Source organism: Hippocampus zosterae, chromosome 19 (genome assembly GCF_025434085.1).
Source record: "Hippocampus zosterae strain Florida chromosome 19, ASM2543408v3, whole genome shotgun sequence".
NCBI classification, from domain to species: domain Eukaryota; kingdom Metazoa; phylum Chordata; class Actinopteri; order Syngnathiformes; family Syngnathidae; genus Hippocampus; species Hippocampus zosterae.
Window position 1 is genome coordinate 5,216,461 of NC_067469.1, and position 19,611 is coordinate 5,236,071.

General features: G+C 44.4%; 1 protein-coding gene across 5 annotated transcripts in view; it reads right to left on the bottom strand.

The window, feature by feature from the left end:
- The window catches only part of LOC127592440 (kelch-like protein 29), a 99,946-nt gene that overhangs the window by 78,330 nt on the left and 2,005 nt on the right, over positions 1-19,611 (bottom strand). For 4 of the 5 annotated variants that reach the window (XM_052053193.1, XM_052053195.1, XM_052053194.1 and 1 more), the window contains one exon: positions 14,060-14,133. The exons of the other annotated variant lie outside the window; for it this stretch is intronic. The gene's annotated coding sequence lies outside the window, so the exon portion shown is untranslated. The remainder of the gene's footprint in view (positions 1-14,059; positions 14,134-19,611) is intronic. 5 annotated transcript variants of the gene reach the window in all.

The window sequence follows — 19,611 nt, forward strand, 5'->3', positions numbered from 1 at the left end:
ATAAGATTCATGATTATAAAATATACGATATTATTTAGGTAAGATTTGATATTTTTTTTATCCGAAAACAAATTAAAATTTTTGGAAGATGACAACTATGTAAAATACAAAATATATTTCAGAATATAGAAAACCGTCTTATCTGACGAGGATTACTTCCATCTTGAAAATAAACAATTTTTTTCCTTTAAGATTACAACCATTGTCGTGATGAAGCTACTTCAAAATTTTCAATTTTCATATTAAAAAAAAAAAAGACTTGATACTCATAAGGTTAGATGAATATTTGCCGAACTGAGAACACACTCTCACGCGTCCCCACACTGTATGTATGTATCAAGTATTCCTAATCTATGTGCAAATATGCCTTCGTGCAATATGTGCTTGCTTGTGTTTGCATATGGACTTGTTTGTTTGTTTAGGCTGTGTGTGCGTGTGTGTGTGAGAGCAAGAGAGCGCGAGAGAGCGAGAGTGTGTGCCATCACTCCTCTGGTCCCTCATGACTGCTGTTTGCAGCCAAGTGAAACACCATCGCTGCCATAACCGACAAACACACAGTCACACACCCGCACACTTATGTACGCACGCAACTACCCCTACCCCTGTTACCCAGCAAACCACCACACACACACACACACACACAGGCTTTTGATGGCGCCATTTCACGCGTGCCAGAGCGCGAAAACACAAAAAAATGACTCATAGGGTTCCCTTGGGTTGAGTCGACACACGTGTCGCCAAAACGTCCAATCGTGTCTCACGCAAACAAAAAAAGACGACCTAGTCAAACTTGGTGGTGACACGCAAACAACGTTAGCACTCATGAGGCGAATGACATTTGGCGTTGATAAAAATGCTTTCGAATAACAAATAACCCGAGCATATAATTAAGACAACGCTTCGATATGGCGAGTCAACACTTTGAATCAAATGTTTTCAGAAACAACAGCCAGATGTATTCATTGAGTAGCACGCCTATGTTTTTTTTGTTTTTAAATACGGTTGAGAAAACAGGTGCCCGGCGCCAAATAACTCAATAACGCTGTCAAAGAGCAGTTAAGAGGACAATCAACAATGCATTCGAACGGCTGACTCGGCACATGCAGAATGCGGAGAGCAAAGAATACCAAAAATAAATTAAAAAAATACAAAACAGACAAACTATCTGCTGGCCAAATGCGTTCCTCGCTGAAGTCTTCCAGAGAGCCCCATTGCGTTTCCTTATCGTTTTCCGTCTTTATGATTAGCATCGCGCGCTGTGACAAAGTCAGTGCAATGGGGGGAGCGTACCGAGCAAATCTAATCAACATGACGGTTACTCATTTAAAGAGACAGGGCGGCCATTTAGAAGCACTGCTGCTGTTCATTACGGACGATTGAGTTACATCGTAGGGCGAGTTCGTGCGGGGATCACATTCGAGAGCGCAACGTGAATCCTCAACCCTGGCTTGAACCCGAATCTTTCAGAAGATCTAGAAATTGGGCTGTGCACAATCAAGATTTATTTGGGAGCCGTTTATTGATAAGTGAGTTGGAGTAAAAAAAATAAAAATAAAATAAAGCGTCTTCACGTGCTTGTGAAATGAGGTATCTAATCTGTTGTCATCTTATTTTGCGGATCCGGTCCATGACGTCAGTGATCAACGGGCAAATAATGAAAACGGATCACCAATTTTGCATCAAAATACAGAAATCAACTCATCCGATCTGTGCGAAAAATTGACTTGAAAGCTTTTAGCCGTTAACGCTGGCTTGAGAACCTTTATTATAGACCACAAGTATTGGTCATCTCATTCACTCCCAAAGACGTTTTTAAACGTCTTTTCAGGCTTGGTCCAGAATTGGCTGGTACTGAATGACTTAAAAACCCTGAACACTGCTGCAAACCCCAACCCTGACTTGAAATCCTAAACCAGGCTTGAAAGTCACTTTCAACCCTAACCCTGCATCGAAACACTCATTTGAAGCCCTCAACTTCCTTCAAAACTTTACTCCGAGACCTTAACATTTATGTGATATCTCAACACTCCCTAACCCTCTAAACCCGAACCCCAACGAAAAAAATTCTGTCGCAATTTGAGCGTGGACACAATGCCTGTCTTCTCCGTTCCGGCGCGAGCGCTGCTCTCGTCTCCTTTGTGCGAGGTTGTGAATGGGCGCTTTGACCGCTGACATATGAGCGGCTCGAGTCCATCATCAGCATCCAGATGAAAACACACACACGCACGTACGCACACACACTTTTTACTCCTTATTACTCATCCCGCAGTGGCCATCCGCCGCACATTAGATCCGCTTTAGTGTGGAAATCTCCCTATAAAACGTTAGTTAGCGGAGATTATTGGATTTCATCGCGCGTAGTACAAGAAGTACCTGTTAAACGCGGATATAACGGTGACGTTGCTCGTACGGCAGGGAAATATGAAAGCGCTTCTGACGCGCAAAGGACGCACCATTAGGATGCAGAGCGCTAGGAAGCCACGGGCTGTTCTAATGTTCGGCTTCCCCGGCTTGAAAATCGAATGTGAAACCGCAACCGTGACTTGAAATCCTAATGTTTGTTTGAAACCTGAACTCGGGCTTGAAACACCAACCGTGGTTTTAAACCCTCACGGGGAAACCTTGACCCAAGTTTGAAACCCTAAATCAAAACCATGACCACGTCTTGAAACATCGATGTCAAACGCTAACTTGAACCCAAAGCTGAAATTCGATTTTAAAAACACAAACCCGACCTCAATCATGTCTCAGAACCTTCATTTGAAAGTTTTGCTTGAAACGGCCTAGCATCAAACCCCCAATGTGATACTCAAACTGCAACCTTAACTCACGATTCAAATCCATGTGAAGAGGCTCACCGTGCCCATTTTTCATTTTTCTTCTAAATCACGAATTCCACCTGGCGCAAGTCCAATTTGCAACGTCGGAGCGCCGTTCGGGCGTCGCTGCGCATTTGCCGGCGAGGTTGCGTCTATGACACGGCGGAGATTGCTCTGTCCAAAACGCAATCATCCACAGGCGGCGCCGTGGCGCTGATGAATTACCGCGGTTTAGGAAAAGACAATGACTTGTCAAGATGGCCGCTGACCGCCTCTGAGGCTCCCAGACTCGGAACACTTGGTGGGGAAAACAGCTTCCGCAACTCAGGGCAAGGATAGCTTAGCAGTAGATTAGCGATGCCGTCAATGGCGTAGGCTCCTCAAAATAAAAAATAAAATAAAACGTAAAATCAGTAAAATCAGAACTGTCCTAAGGGTGGTCTAGTTCTGGTTCTCGTTGGACTTCTGTTTTTTTCTGGGTTTTCTTTTATTTCTTCATCGCACTTCTGGGTTGAATTCTAATTTGGGTGGTAGTTGGAGTTTTGGTGTTTGTCATTTCTTGTAGCAGTTCTTTTGGTTTTGTTTCCGGTTGAGGTTTTAGGACTCGTATTCTGCTGGTACTGGTATGGTTACGGTCCTAAGTCCTAACTGCGCTTCCATTTCGAGATCTGGCTCGAGCTTTGTTTTTATTTTGCTTGTGCTTCTGGTTCTCCACTTGACTTAGCTTTTAATTTGATGGTTTTAGTTCCTGGTCTAGTATTGGCTGTGGTCAGACTTCAGGTTGACTTTCCATTTGTGGTTATTTGTCAAAGAACAAGAACATATCTGTTTCGTATTTAAGACGCTGCAGTCTGATCTTTTTTTCTTTTAAGATTTTTCAAAATTAAAAAAAAAACAAAATAAAGGATTTTATTTTGAAATAACTATGCAATCGACATACCGTTCGGCAATTGTCTCGAGGTGTCCATTTTCACTGAGCAAATACGGTTTGTTACACTGTGAGGCATTTCTCCTCAAACAAAACACAGTCGGCATAAATAGTAAAGCCTTTAAAAATAGATCCGTGAAGGGGTTCGTCACGGGGTCACTGGCAGTTGGCGACATAGCAGTCATCTTGACAACAACGGGCGAGGTGGTGGCGTAAGAGGAGCGACATGCCCGCCGGGCGACCCCTCGAGCAGAGCATCGCTAAAGTGCTGACTCGCTGCGGGGCCGTTGGAAAGACGCGGCGGTACGAGCCCCTTCCCGCTCATCAAATAGTAATGAGCCCTGTGCTGCGTGCGGTCAGGTTGCCGCGGTGGAGGAGTGGGGGGTGAGGGGGGGGGAGGGGGGGGGGGGTACAGAGTACGCAGGGCGAGGTCACCTCACGGTCACTAAACAGCACCGCGCGAGAAACCAAACATGGTTAGCCAGGGAATAGCAAGCACAGTTTCGGATACGACGACGTTTGACTCAAAGTGTGGATTTTTTTTTTTTCCTCATTGAGTGAATTGAGAGACGAACATGGCAGCTCATTTTTGGTGCGGAGCGACACAAGGGGCAAAAATGAGCTGGGTGCTCACGGCTTGGGGCAGAGGGGGTCTGAGGCTCGGCCGGGGCCATCCATCTCTGCTTTCAGGATGCGTTGACAAGGTCACGCTCCCCTGGGTCCGAGCCCTTGGGCCGTAACCACGGACGCCCAGACTAAACTAAGAGCTGTCACTCAAGCAAACACGGTCACAAGATGGCAACGGGGGATAGGCAGACACCTGCTGTGTGTGTGTGTGTGTGTGCCTGCCTTGGGAGATATCAGCAGACCTTCAGAAGACGCATGAAACACTGACTGCTGACAGCGAGGAAATGTCTTTGCAAAAGGGCTTGAGAAAAAAAATGAAATAATTGGTCACACATTTTAATTTTAAGAGCCTTGAACTCCTTCACTCCCAAAGACGTTTTTAAACGTCTTTTCGGACTAGAATTGGCTGGTACTGAACGAGTTAAGCTCAATACAATGGAACATGACTCGGTGATGCAGACCTCCTTCAAGGCCAAGTACAAGTACATTTATATTTCCATGACACCCTTTTGATTGGGGGCGGGGGGGGGGGGGGTAATCAATGCAGTTCTCATACTGGGACTTGGTCTGGCTCTAATACTACATGTGGTTCTACTCCGTCTAATTCTGGTCGCAAGTGGAATATACTTTGACTTCTAGTTATGGTTCGTGCTCGAGTTCTTGATTTTGGTTGGCGTAGTACTTTTGGATTTGGTTCATGTTCTACTTCCCGTACAGGTTCTAGTTTTAGTTTAGTGTTTAGTTTTCAATGTAAGAGACGTTTGTTGAAGAATCTTTGCAGTAGTTTCGCAGAGGAAAAGCAAAATGGTGCGCTGATCTTTGACCGATCAAATTCCCCGCAGAGGTGATTGCGGGCAAGCAAAATGCTTTTTTAAACTTTTAAAGAGACAGAAAACGGGTCAAAGTTGAGCCCAAATATCACAATTAAGAGTCGTAGACGTCTTTTTTCTTCGTCTGGAGACGAGTGTGCTCTTATCTAAAGGCAATTATGGATTTTTAAGGACCCAAGCAGCAAGTTAGCCTCCACGTTGATAAATAGTCTGCAGCACGGCAAAAAAACCCCCAAATAAATTATTCAAACATCTACCTCGCTTTTAAAAAAAAAAAAAAACACGACGACAGCGAGGGTTTTGTGTCTCTCTTCGGCTCACATGCTGCCATTGATCCACCTCCCTGTGGCGCCTGGCCTCACTCACTCGCCGTGCGGCAAAGGAAAGCAGCATTAGTCACCTGCAGGCCACCGCGCAATGTCCTGTTTTTTTTTTTTTTTTAGATTTTATTTCACAGCGGCGAGCTGCGCTAGACAATGCTAATCAACTTTGAAGCACAAAGCGTCGTTTCGTCAAAAACGCCCCTCGGCTGTGTTAGCGTGACGTTGTGTACGTGAGACGCACAGCGTGAAACAGATTTTTGATTGAACTTATGCGAGATATTTATGTATTCTATAGCTTTTTATATTTTTTTAATCTTAGCCATTCTACACCCCGACAAGGAGACGGATTTGCTGGAGTTCACCCATTTCCACATGCTGTCGATATGCACATGATCACATCGCATGCAGCATCCACGTTGTTATGGCAATTTCCCGACCTCGCTCGCAGGGCTGACGGCATCGAACGAAAAAGCGGAGAAAAAAAAAATTATAAGCCTGCAGCTCATTGTTCGGGCAGCGGTGCTCGTCTGGGGAGTCGGTGCTGCTCGCCAATGTTTGCCCACGTTTTTCGATACCTACACCGAGATAATTTTCCTCCGGCAATCGGCCGTTCTTAATCGGCCGTATCTCTCTCATGGGCCGCGGGCAAACTAACGAAGGACGGCAACGAAAGCCTGTCTGGTCTGCGAAGGGAAAAAAAAATAATGATTCTGGACAAGCCTGCGTCTGGTTTTGTGTCTGTCATTCTATGGCAGTCTCTGGTGACCAATCCGTTTGTCTTGGAACAATTCACAGCTTTTAATGAAAGAAATACATCACGACCAAATTTGATTCTTCAACGCCAGGGTACTTCGAATGATATAGTGTACCTGAGCTCTTTTTGGTCAGGATTCTAATCTAACTTGCGATTGATTAGTTGATTGCGGGCCGCGTCCCAATACTTGCGCCGACATCGCCTCCATAAACACCTGATCCGAGTCTTTTTTTGCGCTGCCGGTGTTTGTGCTCAATAGCCGGGGCAGACATCTTATATTGATTGCTTTGTTTCCAGTGCAGCGATACATAATTCATCAAGCCTCAGTGAGTGTGTGTGTGTGCAAAAGTGTGCAGGTGTGGGTTTGTGTACAAATAGCAAAAGGGGTAAATAATCAATCAAAGTCAACACCTTCCATTCACATAATTAAAAGTGTTGCAGGAAAACAAAAAACTTCGCCTTCTCTTTTGGCCCGCCCAAAGCACAATTATGAGATACGGCGGGACCTTCACACAAACGTTACGTGCCGTTTAATGCCCTGACATCTGACATCACTCACTAGGCCACGCCCCTTAAGTCATTACGTCATTTCATTGTCTGGGATATTCAGATTGGTCACTTACTTCAATAAAGAGAACGATTAATTGACAACTCCTGAATGATTAATTAATCGACAATTAATTTGAAATTGTCTAAATGTGAAGAATTTCACCTTGCCAATGGTAAATATCAAATGTGTGGGTTGTAGAAAGTGTAGTGTGAGTGTAAGTTCATCTAACAGGGAAATGAAAAACATTTGGTTAGCATGCAAGTGAATTAAGTTCCAAGCTTGGTTCGAAAAAAAATGAAACTTGTAAGTCAAGGTAAGGCTGTCAATTAAAGTCCAAGTCCATTCGAAGAACAATAAAGAGTTGAAGAGTCTTTAAGTTGAAATTGGTTTGGAGAGATTGGGGAGGGGGGGGTGCCGCCTCGGTCCCTTGTCGGCTGGGCATCACGATTCCCAACGCAAACTTAGATCGCGGATCCGCCGGTCGGGCGTATCATTTCGGATATGAGCTCCCGGCGAGTGCGAACGCCGCATCGCCCCGCGATTCGCAGACATTGATTAATCTCATCAGGGAGCGAGCTGGACACAGCAGTAATAAACTGCAAATTGTCTAGCGGAGCTCACATCAAATCAGCGCCATGGGCGAGCTGGGCTGCCGTTGCCGCCGCCAAGCCAAGAACAGGCGTGTCTATTCTGAGGTTTAATGCGATGGAGGTAATTAAGTACGTGCTAAACAAACCCGTTTGAGCGGAATCGCTAATAAGTAACAAACAAGCGCGACTTCCTGTTCCCGCTTTTTGTCCATTGATAGGCAGACGCCGTATGAAACACGCCCACGCACTCAAGAGACATCTTTAGCGGAGGCCAAGAAACATGAACATTTTATTTTTTTAATTAACCGTTTTGAAAACTAATCTTGAAACGATTCGATCTACAAAAAAAATGAGCCTGCACCGATTTCATGCTTGATGGTGAGATCCGACATGTACTGGACTGCGAGAAATTCCATGCAACTTTCAGCGAGTTTGTCAGCTGAATTTTGCTCTCCAACTGGAACACGGCGATACGAACAGACTGTAATAACTTGAGATATTGCACGGGGGGGTGGGGGGGCTACAGTTTAAGAACATCCAAATGTCACTAATGGACGCGAGTGCGCCCATGAAATATTAAACAGGCGGAGAGAATCTAATCCCAGACTCAATTGAATAAATGAGAAAATATATTAGATTCATTTATTCAGTGACTCATTTGGAAGCCAGTGGCGAATACCAGACTCCCACAGCCGGCACAAATATGATATAATTAGTTCACATTTAAGCATATTTAAAAAAAAAAAAAAAAGAAAGAAAAAGGATCTTGGAAAAAAAAAAATGATAACGCCGAGGACTAATTTGAGCGTCATTATGCTCGGAGTATCCTCAAACCGTCCAGCCTTTGACACGCTAACGCTCAATAAAAGTGACAACTGGAGAGGTCTCAGCAGATTCAGCAAAAAGAAAAAAGAAAAATTAAAAAGCCGCCATCTTTCCATTGAGTATAAATGTGAAGACTCATGGCGGGGAGTTGAGCGGGAAGTTGTCAGACGTAATGTGAAATGTAGAATAAATAGCAATGTGATTGATCGATCGGCCATGAATCGCTTTGATCGTGCTTACTGATCACACATTTTTTCACCAATAATCAGAAGAAGAATCAATCGGAGCATCACGGGTTACAAACGGGCTCAGGGAACCGATTGGATGCATAAGGTTGAGTTTGCACTTTAGGCTATGAGCATTGAATATGTCAACAGTTGGCGAACGGACAGACAGATTTGTCATCGCTTGCAAAAAAAATTTTTTTTTAAGTGTTTAACATTGCAGAGAGGAATCAGTAAAAAAAAAGCGGCAGATTTTTTTTTTGGGGGGGGTGTGGGTGAGTTTGAATATCATTATATATATATATTTTTTAGGTTGTAATGGCTTAATGTGTAAAACAACAACAAACATAAAAAAAAATCGCCCGATATTTTGCCAATTTTAAAAGAACCAAGGCCCTAATCTTCATTTGTGTCGATCGTAAAATATCCGCTCGTAGGTGGAAGGTAATGAAGCCGTCCAAAAGGGAACAGAAGGACCATCCTCATGTTTTTGGCATTGGCATGTGAAGGAGGTCGGCGAGGCGAGCAGCGGGGCGGCAGATGGTCCGAGAGACGGTGCCACCAGCTCCGTCCAGCCCAGCTGGGTGAGTGCGCACACACACACACGCACACACACACACACACACGGCAGCCAGAGAACAATGTGCTTCAAGCAACTGTGCTCTTCTGGCCATCTCAGGCGAGACGCCATGACGGCAAGACGTCCTTGCGTCAACACGTCCAACATCTGAGGTCCACATAAGGTCCAACTTGGAAGCTTTCGCCGGAAAATCAAGTCAAGGTCAAAAACCCTTGGCTGACTATTTTTGCACGCGTGCTTGGATAAGAAACGCAATAAAGACACATCATTAGGTACATCCGCAAACCCGTGCCCCACCAAAAAATGCTGACATCACAGTTTTGAGTTCACTCTTACTCCACAAATGCAATATGATTGAGAATGTCGTCTTTAGACTAGTGGCGGCGCATTTTATTTTATTTTTTTTGCCTGTTCACTTCGGATCTACGACTTGGGTCAAAATGCAACGGGATGAAACCAAACGTACTCGTTCATGTTGGCACTTGTTGGAGCACCGAGGAGAAAGAGGAGTTGGCGAGAAAGGAGCGCCCGCAGGCCTGCTGACCTCTATCCAGACCAAGCGGGGACGATATTAGCGCAGCAATTAAAGGAGATGACAGCCGTCAGGCAGGCGGAGACGGAACGCCGACTTCTCTCGAGCGTAATAGCTATTGATTTTTTTGGGGGGGGGCACAAACAAAACAACACAGCTCGGAGACAGAAAAGAGAAGCAAAGAAAGGGGAGCGCGCAGGTGAGTTGTAAGGGGAGGCGTTCCCCAAGGCTCTGTGCCGGGATGCTCCCAATACGCTCCAGAGATCAGAAGACAAACTCATAGCTGGGGGGGAAAAAAAATGGTTTGGGACGTAAGGAAAATAAGTTTGTTTTTTTGTGTACTCAGGAAAATAGTTGCAAGGCAATTAATTTAACAAATAAGTCATCTTTATGCTATGGGTTGTTTCATTTTAACACAATTATTCCACAATTTCCGAAGGGGAAGAAACACGACGGAATTCAAGAACTCAAAAAAAAAAAGGGTGTTCAATGACAGTTCACGGTTTTAAATGCAAAGTTTCATTGTTTCAATCCGATTTTCTGTCATCTCGAAAACCAAGTCAGGTGAGCTACAGTTTACGTGTTTTCATTTCACTTATTGGGGGGTAAAATGTCTATTCTTTATACAAGTTGCCAACACGGTGCTAAAATTCTCTCACGTTCCAGCTGTTGTGGGGGTCCGCCCCCCCGCACCACCCGGTGTTGGAATGCACTTTACGATTGCCTATATTGCTCATTACCACATCTGTGCTCTTTGCATCCATAAAGCGGTACACTTTTTCATTTTTTTTTTTAAATTAACGGAACAATTTATCCATACAGCTATGTTGGGAGTCACATGACGCTTTCTTCGCAATGCGCACCGTCTTTGGCCGGCTTTCTAAGTCACCGTCATCAATCATGACAGCAGAGCCACTCGACAAAATACAATACAATACTTGACATGATACATCGAACCACAAACGCTGATTCTCCTTTTAAAACAGGAGAAGGAGAGAACAAGGTCACACAAATGATTACCCACCACGATGACATCACCTGTGACAGCTCAAGACCAAGGGCCTGGAAATAAATACCTCCGAAAGACCCTCAACAACCTTTGGAGGGGGAGGGGGGTGAAGACACCCGGTATGAAAATCGATAGCAAGTAGAAAGCCTTAAATAACACTGCTGCTGACGTGCCAGACACACGAGATGAGAAAATGATTTTGGAGGAACTTGGCGTTCTCAACGACACCAACAACAACAACAACGACAACTTTGGATCAGAACATTTCTGTCACTTTGAGGAGAACCGTGGACGCAGGAAAAACAAAAACAGAAAAGCGACGTTTCAAACAAACCGCAACAAAGAAGGAAAACAAAAAAAAAAGGTTTTAGAAAGACTCACTGATGTTCAAAGACCAGCTGGCTCTTTTCTTCTAATAAAGCCGTTATGAATGCGAAAAGCGTTACGTCGCCTTGTTGATTTAAGCCGTGCTGCTTGAATTTGGCTCAAAGCCCCACACACGAACATTAAAAACGGCCTTTTGTGGGGAGAGGGGGGGGGGGGGTCTCGGACAAAGTGTTTATTTTCCATTGTTCTCACGCTACACTCCAAACAAAAATGTTTGCTTACTTTCAACAATAAGCTACTTAGCATTTAGCCAATTACAGTTAGCCTCAAGGCTAGATCGCACAATAAGTGAAAGCAAGACAGAAAAAAAAAAAGGATTTTACTTTTTTTTTTTTTTTTTTTTTTTACTTGCTTTTTAGTGACAATTCGATATTTTTTCAAGGGGACGTGGTGGATGGGGAGAGGCAAGTTATGCCAGTGAAACGGCGCAAGTAATTACAGGCTGTCAAAAAAGTCAACATTGATGTAACTGATAAGAAGTGAGTTTTTATCTGGTCGGAAAGTCGCAAGAGTGCGGAGCCCGGGGTTCACTACGGGACAAGGAGGCAAAAGCGTAACGTCACTTGTTCCCCAATTTTTTTTCCCCACATTTTCCTCAACACACTGAGCCAGCGGTTGTCGTCCGCCAGTAGCTGAATAAATTCACTTGGCTCAGACATACTAAGGAGGACGCGCTTCGTAATCTCTGCCAGATGCGTGGCAGCCGCATGCTGCTGCTCTTGTGAGACGGCTAGCCACAAACTACAGGCTGGATACCTTCAAGCAGGGGTGTCAAAATCATTTTTGTCACGGGCCACATTGTCGCTACCGTTTCCCTTGGAGGGGCCGTTATGACTGTTGTCAAACCAATTGTTTCACCACCGCCGCCACCAGATTGATGGATAACTTGTTTTGAAATCAGAAGTCAAGAATAATGTCTTTTCCAAATATTATGATCATGGATTAGATGAGACAATTAGAAATTTTGGCTCAGATTTTAGCAAGCATCATGGATGTTGACATGCTTGATTTGCTTTCGCGGGCCACATAAAATGATGCGGCGGGCCAGATCTGGCCCCCAGGCCTTGACTTTGACACCAGTACGTTAAAGCAGCATCCTAAATCATCCGTGATGTCTCGCACGCTGCAAAAAAAAATACAAATAAATAAATAAATAAGGGGGGCCATTTGCACGCATTATTAGCTTGGATATGTTGTTGGGAGCTCCCCCTGCTGTGCGCCAGCGTGTGTCCGCCTCTTACGATCCCACGCTAAAGGACGCAACTCCCCCTACGCTCACCACCGTCGCTTCTTACGTCGGAATTTCACCAGTGGAGGGAAGGTAATTGATGAGGGGGGGGGGGGGTCTTGGGAGGAAAACCTGACCTTCTAAGCACCTCATCACGATAGCACATCTTACAGCAAGTTCAAGGGTCACCTCATTACCACCAGCCCAAAACCCCTGCGTCAGCAGGTAAGGGAGGGTAATATATTTAATTTTTTTGCTCACACGTCAGACAATATTCTGACGTACCCCTACATTGGCCAATGTGATCTAATAAACAACCTATTGCTAAAGTTTCAGTTTCCCTGTGTAGAGTGGCTAAAAACAATAACAACAACATTGCACACATTACACATTAATAATGCATCAAGGCATTATGAATGCATTATTATGCATTAATAACCATAAATTCAGCCTGCCTCCCATGTTATACAAGGACAGCGTAGTATGGGTCATTTAATTAGCACATATTGCAGCTAAAAAGTTATTACACATCAACAATACATGAATAAGATAAGAAAACCTTTATTAGTCTCGCAATGGAGAAATCCCCAATTCACAGCAGCAAAGTTATGAAAGGAAGAAGTACAACAACAAAATATAGGAGCTGCTGGAAAGGCAGCCACTCTCGCGGCGCCATTTTGAAGTCAAAATAACAAAAATAACACAACACAACACAGACAGTCGTGCAATCTTCACCATTTTTCTGAATGTTACATTTAGGTATAATTGATGCATTTTTTGAAATTAATAACATTTAATTACAGTGTAGCTCAGGGTAGGTCTGGGCAATAATTCAAAATCAATATGTATCGCGATAGATACGTGATCAATACCAAATGTCTTTGATAAAATGTTTGATTCGTGTGGCATACCCACGTGCAAAAAAAAAAAAAAGACCGGTAATGAGTCTAGTTCATTGTTGCATTGACTTACGTTGCAATCAACTTACATAAATGTGGCCTTTTTTCTACGTTTCCTTATTTTGCAATAGTTACAAAATCTAAAATAAAAATTCGATATATATGAATATTGACCAATAGATAATACTTATAACGAGATATACTTTTCAGTCGTATCGCCAAGCCCGAGTATGGGGCATTTATTAAGTGCACAGTGCGGGCGTAGAGAAATACACGTGCCCCTTGAGAACGAAAGTTTGCTGCGCAGTGCCACCGAGCCGCCTCCCAAAGCCCAATTGTAATTTACTGCACCACTCAGCAGGAAGGACGAAGGCCGCGCTTCCCATGGTGCCCTGCAATCTTTCATCCGCAGCGGGTCCGCAGCACGCGGCGGTCTGTGCGTGCGAACCGGTCAAAGCCGCGTTTCCTCACGGAGGAGGATTGTCATCCGTCATTATAGGAGAGTAAGCGTAGAGAATGATGAGGCCTGACAGCTGCGCGTCGTCATCACGAGCCTCAGAGTAAACAGCTCGCGCCGCGGCGATCATGACCGTTACTTTCCAAGGTGTGTTGTAAAAGAAACGGATTGCGGCTGTTGAAGCCGCCGCCGCCGCCGCCGAGTCATTTCTAACCTTTCGAGGTTTGGACGGACTCCGTTTTATTTTAATTCATCGGAGAAGACAACCAAGCACGGTGCAATTTCTTATAGCGAGAGCATCAACTGGAACGGCACACGTGCAATCATAAATCATAAAACCTTCACCGTACGAAGATGTTTGCGAGTGCTTTAGGAACATTCAAGAAAAAAAAATTGTAAATGCAAGATAACTAATCCCTTCAATTGAGAACGGCGACGCAATCGCCATTGGATGTAGTTTTAGCATCGTTAGCATCGGTCGTTTTCGCGCGTCTTACCTTCAGTCTCTGCTGGATGACGGCGATGCTCATCACAGACAAATTACATTCGGGGGCGTATTCCCGTCGCACACCTGTGGAAACGAGAAAGCTCTGTGACTTGATGTTAACAACGGCAAAACCAAATGCTGCGATCCTGCTGTGAGTTGGCCTCTACGTGACGAAAACGAGGAAGCTCTTTTTGCCGCAATGACAGAGAAGCTTTTTCTTGAGCCGTAATAGCGGAATGGCGGCAATCTGGAGACCAGATCAATGACGGCGCCAGGACGGGCGGAAGCTAGCAATAAAGCAAGCGCAAATGTCGAGAACATTAGCGTGCCGCGTTGGCTAATTGGGTGGCGGGAAAAAGGTCAAACCGGAGGCGTGTGGCTGCGGAAGTCGGAAAAGCACTCAGGGACTGGACACCAAAGTAAAAATGAGTAAAAGATATTAAGCCGGATGGAAAGAGCAGAGGTACGACTGCAGAGGTTACTCTGCGGGTTGCAGTACTCCCAAAGCACACTTCACAGAACTCCTTGAGGACCCTGCCAAGGGTGTAGACCTGGCCCACTGTTCCAACAAAAAAAAAAAACACACTGCTCCTCCTGGAATCTGAGACTCGGCATTGTGGTGTAAAAAAAAAAAACACACGACAGCACAGTATCAAATGTCAAAACATGGCATGACGATGGCAAAACTACAACGTTACGGCGCGGGAACGTGTCATTGGGGCACCAAAACGACATTTTGGTGTAAAAAAAAAAAAGACACGGCGGTGTAAATGTGACACTTGGGCTGCGCCAGCGTGCAAGCGGGAGCTCCCTCTGATCGTCTTGAGGCTTTGCGGGATCACGAGCAAACTCCACATTCAACTCTGAGAAGATCCTGAATAAAGCATCACTCAGCGCGCGCATATCTTACTCCTCGCTTAAAAAGGAGAACCCCCCCCCCCCCGGCCTCACCCCCTCAACACTTATATTTCTACACCCACGCGCGACTAAAACACAGACTCAAGTGTTCTCTCTTGGGGTTTTTCCGGGGGAAAAATAGGCTACCATGCCAATAAGAAGCATTCGGCAGCTCCATTTTGACAGCGTGGAAAAAAAAAAAAAACGAGGGTAGAATTGTTGTTAATAGTGTCGGAACGCCAGGATCTGCAGCCGGCTGAATATCAGCAATGACAGTTTTCCGGCAAGTGTTAAAAAAAGAAGACTTAATAAGAAGGGAATGGAGGAAGGATGGTAGCTTTCAGGATGAAGTCGTATTTCTCTCGACTGGGTCGTGATGATTGTGCAGGGGAGGAAAAAAAAAAAAAAGTACAAAAGTGCCTCCTGGCAAAATGTAACCCGAGGGAATCGTTGCAGGCTGCGAGAATACGGCTTCATTTCACAAAGATGATGGAGAAAAGAAAAGGAAAATGTTGCAAAGTAGCCCTGAGAAATGCTGATTTTTTTTTAATTCATGCTCTAGAACATTCGAAAGTTGTTATGATTTCCCAGCAAGTGGTCATTTTCTGTGGGTTTTTTTTCTATATTTTTATTTTTTTTTATGGCTGCGGAAAATCAACTTTCAAGCCGCGGAATTGAGATTTGCTCTCCACAGAATCACCACTGCAGGTTCCGGAGGGGCAAGAAGCATCACTGGTAATCAAAGAGTTCAATATGTGAAATAAACCAATCAATAAAGAGACAAAAATCTTATCAAACAGCAGAATGAAGAAGCCTGAGGGAACGGGAAGAAGGAAAAAAAGAAAAAAAAAAAAAGAGGTGTAGCCACCATGAAATGAGAGATGCTTCCATTAAGTGCGGGCATCATTTACAACCTCATTGACTTCTCCCGATTGATGTAGATTTTGCCTCCTCTATGCACGATAAACAAAACCTCAAGTAACAAAATCACGTAACAAACTTTAGCGGCTTGGACTGCCTCGCGGGTTGGGGGAGACGTGGGGGGGGGGGGGGGGGGGTTACATGACCTGAGCCGCCACTTGACCGTGAAAAAAAAATAAAATACGGCTTTTAATTAGCGGAGGGCAATTAAGGCCTCGGCGATGCCACTCGGGTCCAGCGCCAAAGCGGCCGCGCCCCTTTGAAATGTTTCTCCCGGATAGCCGATATTACGCACCCACCATTTTGGTACGTCAGTTCGACATTTGTATTTCAGACTTCATTTACGAGTTCTTGCTTAAGTAAAAAAAATAAAAAAATAAAAATATGAAGTATAAACGTATTTTTATAATTGCATTCCATTTTCTAGCTCCCTCTGGTGTTAGTTGCGGCTGTCTAAACGAAATTTAAAAAAACGGATCAGTTTCGATATCCGTATGGATAGATAAATGTTATTAATCCCATAAGGTAAAAATAAGATTAAATCACCCGTAATAAACAAGTTACGAGCAAGGTTTTCATTTTGGGTTATCTTTTCCGGCGGGCCTTAAATCATTTGTCTGCGGCGAAGGAATAAACGCGCAAAAGCTTCTCTGGGCAACACGTCTGGTCTCATTTGCATTTCTTGACTTAAGCGGATACATAAATCATATTTGCGCCAAGGTGTGCGTGCGCATTTCTAATCGCATCTTATTTACAACGCGTTTGCCTTCGTCATGAAATATTGGCCGAGGACCAGCCGAGACGGCGCACGCTCGGCAATTGATAAATTAAGGCTGGCGGTGGACTTTTGCCTGCGTAAATACCTGCAGCACAAAGGCATCGAGGGTGAGGGGGGGTCATTAATTGTCCTTAGCGATTACTTCAAGTAGCGTCTGGCTGCTAATGACAAATCCAAACACGCTCTTCCTGAACCATCGCCTTCATCAGGACAAGCGATACGGTGCTACCTCAAACGCTAGCTTTTCATCACGAGTGACAAGCATATGGCGGCCAAGCAGTCGCCGGCTAGCGCGAGAAGCTGATGCGGCATTTGACGACTTAGTAGTTTGCCAAACAGGAAAAGAGCGACGGAAAGTCAGAAAGAAAAATCAAGATGCTGGCAGTGGCACAAAAAAAGAAAAAGGAAAATCTAAATATATCCTGAAGCATCTGTTTCGGATTCCTGTTGACTGCTTCAAATCAAAATGGCCGACTGCCCTTTCACTTTGTGGCGACACAGTGGCGACACAGTGGCGACACAGTGGCCAATTAGTTAGCATGTCGACCTCACAGTTCAGAGTTTGATCCGGCTCAGGCCTTCCCGTGTGGAGTTTGCATGTTCTCCTGTGTGGGTTTTCTCCGGGTACTCCGGTTTCCTCCCACATTCCAAAAACATGCATGGCAGGTAGACGGAACACTTTAAATTGTCCCTTGGTGCGAGCGTGAGTGCGAATGATTGTTCGCCTACGTGCGCCTCGCGATTGGCTGGCAACCGGTTCAGGGTGTCCCCCGCCGACTGCCCGAAAATGATCAGCGAATTAGAAGATGAATGGATGAAAATAATTGTTCACCACTTACCACTTGCTCATCGTGCTGACCCACAGGGACAGATCACGGAGCCGAGTCCCGCCCGGCATGCCATGACAGTGGACCTCTATTGGAGGATTTCCCTCAATTATTCAAATTTGTAATGAATTATTACAATGACACAACCGTGTCATTCAGCAGCCACGCTGCATTTTTAAACCCTTGAGTAGAAGCTTAAATAGTACATGACACGTGGCGCAAAGTTGAAATAACAGAGCGACGAACATCGCGCGTGAGGTTCCGTCCCGACATTGGCGGCGAAAGGCCCCGGCAGATCGTCGTGTTTTCCCAACCCGCCTGACCGCGTGTGTGGCTCTCCCGTTGTGTCATCGTATGAGGCTAACAGGCTTAAGTGCTCCCCCCTCCCCTCCCGCCTCCCCGCCGAGACTCTCAAGACCCGGCCCCTCACCATCCACCCGCTCTGATGGCGCCTGACAAGCTTGGGCCTCAAAGCGGGCGCTCGCCCCCGAGCATTCCGAAACAAACCGTGTGAAGCTTGAGTAGGCATTGAGAAGATGATAATGGCTTTAAACAGGCACTGGAGGAGAAATTCTGCAAAACGCAGCATTTAAAGGGGAGAAATGTTCATAATAAATTGATTTAAGTGTATTCCAAGAACCCCTTACCGTAGTTTATTGGTTCGCCGTTTTGAACGGGAATTCAATAATTCAAACTAAATTAACTGTTCACCAAAATAAGACTTCCCGTGCATTTTCAAGGACGACGTGGGACTTTTTTTTGTGGGTCCACTCGTGATAGGCATCCCTACCAAATTTGGTGTGGCTAATTATTAATTTTTTTAATTCTTATTTTTATATATATTTTTTAATAAACTAATACCATGCAAGTCAAATGTACTCAAAACCCCTTAGATTAAAAAAATCTCTAATATCACTCCAATTTTTTTTTTCCAGTGTAAAAATTCATCGGAATGTTTTACCCTCAAATTTGACTCTGCTTAGACCGAGATCAAATCTAGTCTGTTTAGAGTAAAACGAGGAAATTTACTCTGTAGTCACGACATACAAATAAATCAATAACATTTACAAAAATATTTTAAAAAATAAAACCTACCGAATGAACAAAATAAAGCAGAGTCCCCCCCACAGTTCCCCAAACTGCAGCCTTTGCAATTTGAATATTGCATTTGACTCCACTGCAATGTCGAGTTGAATTTGATTAATTGTTCGGCCCCGGTCCATATTCATCAAGCTAACCACTCCAACCTAACCGCTTCGAGAATGCTTTCATCAAGTTATCAGCAGGCGGCTCACGTCACAGCCAACCCGAGCCACTTCCATCTTACACGTTAATCAACACAGGCCGAGATCAGACAACGCGCTGTGATCAATGCTCGTCGTTAAAGCGATCACGGCATGGAGCAATTAGACTAAGTGCAGGCAGGCGCTAAGTTGCTCACTCAACCTCTCGCCACTCTTTCCTGTAAAAGCATCACAGCATTATTTGTAAAAGGAGGCGGTAGGGGGGGGGTTGCTAATGCTAACGAGGCACTTCATCTTTCTTTTACTTTGTTGAATTGTTTTGTTTTTTTAGACTCTTGCAAAATCAATGGTTTGAATCATTAAAGCAATACATCCAATCACAAAAGGAGCAACGTTGAAGTATCACATTTAACATTTTGCAGCGGTTGAAGTGCAGGAAGATAGGATGCCCTTCAGACTCAAGAGCAGCCCCGGTGAACAAATCACACAGTGAACAAATCACACGCATGATTTGGTTTCATTAAGCAGCAGAGCGCAACAATGAAATCATTTTATTTTTCTAAAATAATAGGGGTTGTCTGTCCATATGTTAGCTAGCATGCTATATATTAGCAGGAGGAAGCTTCCATTGTTGGTCAAATAAGAAAAATAAATCCACAAAAACAAGCAAAAGTGTGTCCGAGACATTGTTTGTTCATATTTACTTCCTGGTTCGTAAAACATTTGGAGTAAATGGTTGTAACATTCGCAGTGTGGGCCAGTTCTTTTGTAACTTAAACCATAAAAATATGAAGTAGAGATCATGAAAAGAAGCAAGACTGCCATTGCTTGTGCATATTTAATTGTATTTTAATTTCCTGGCTCATAAAACAATTAAAGAAAGGGATGGTCCTTG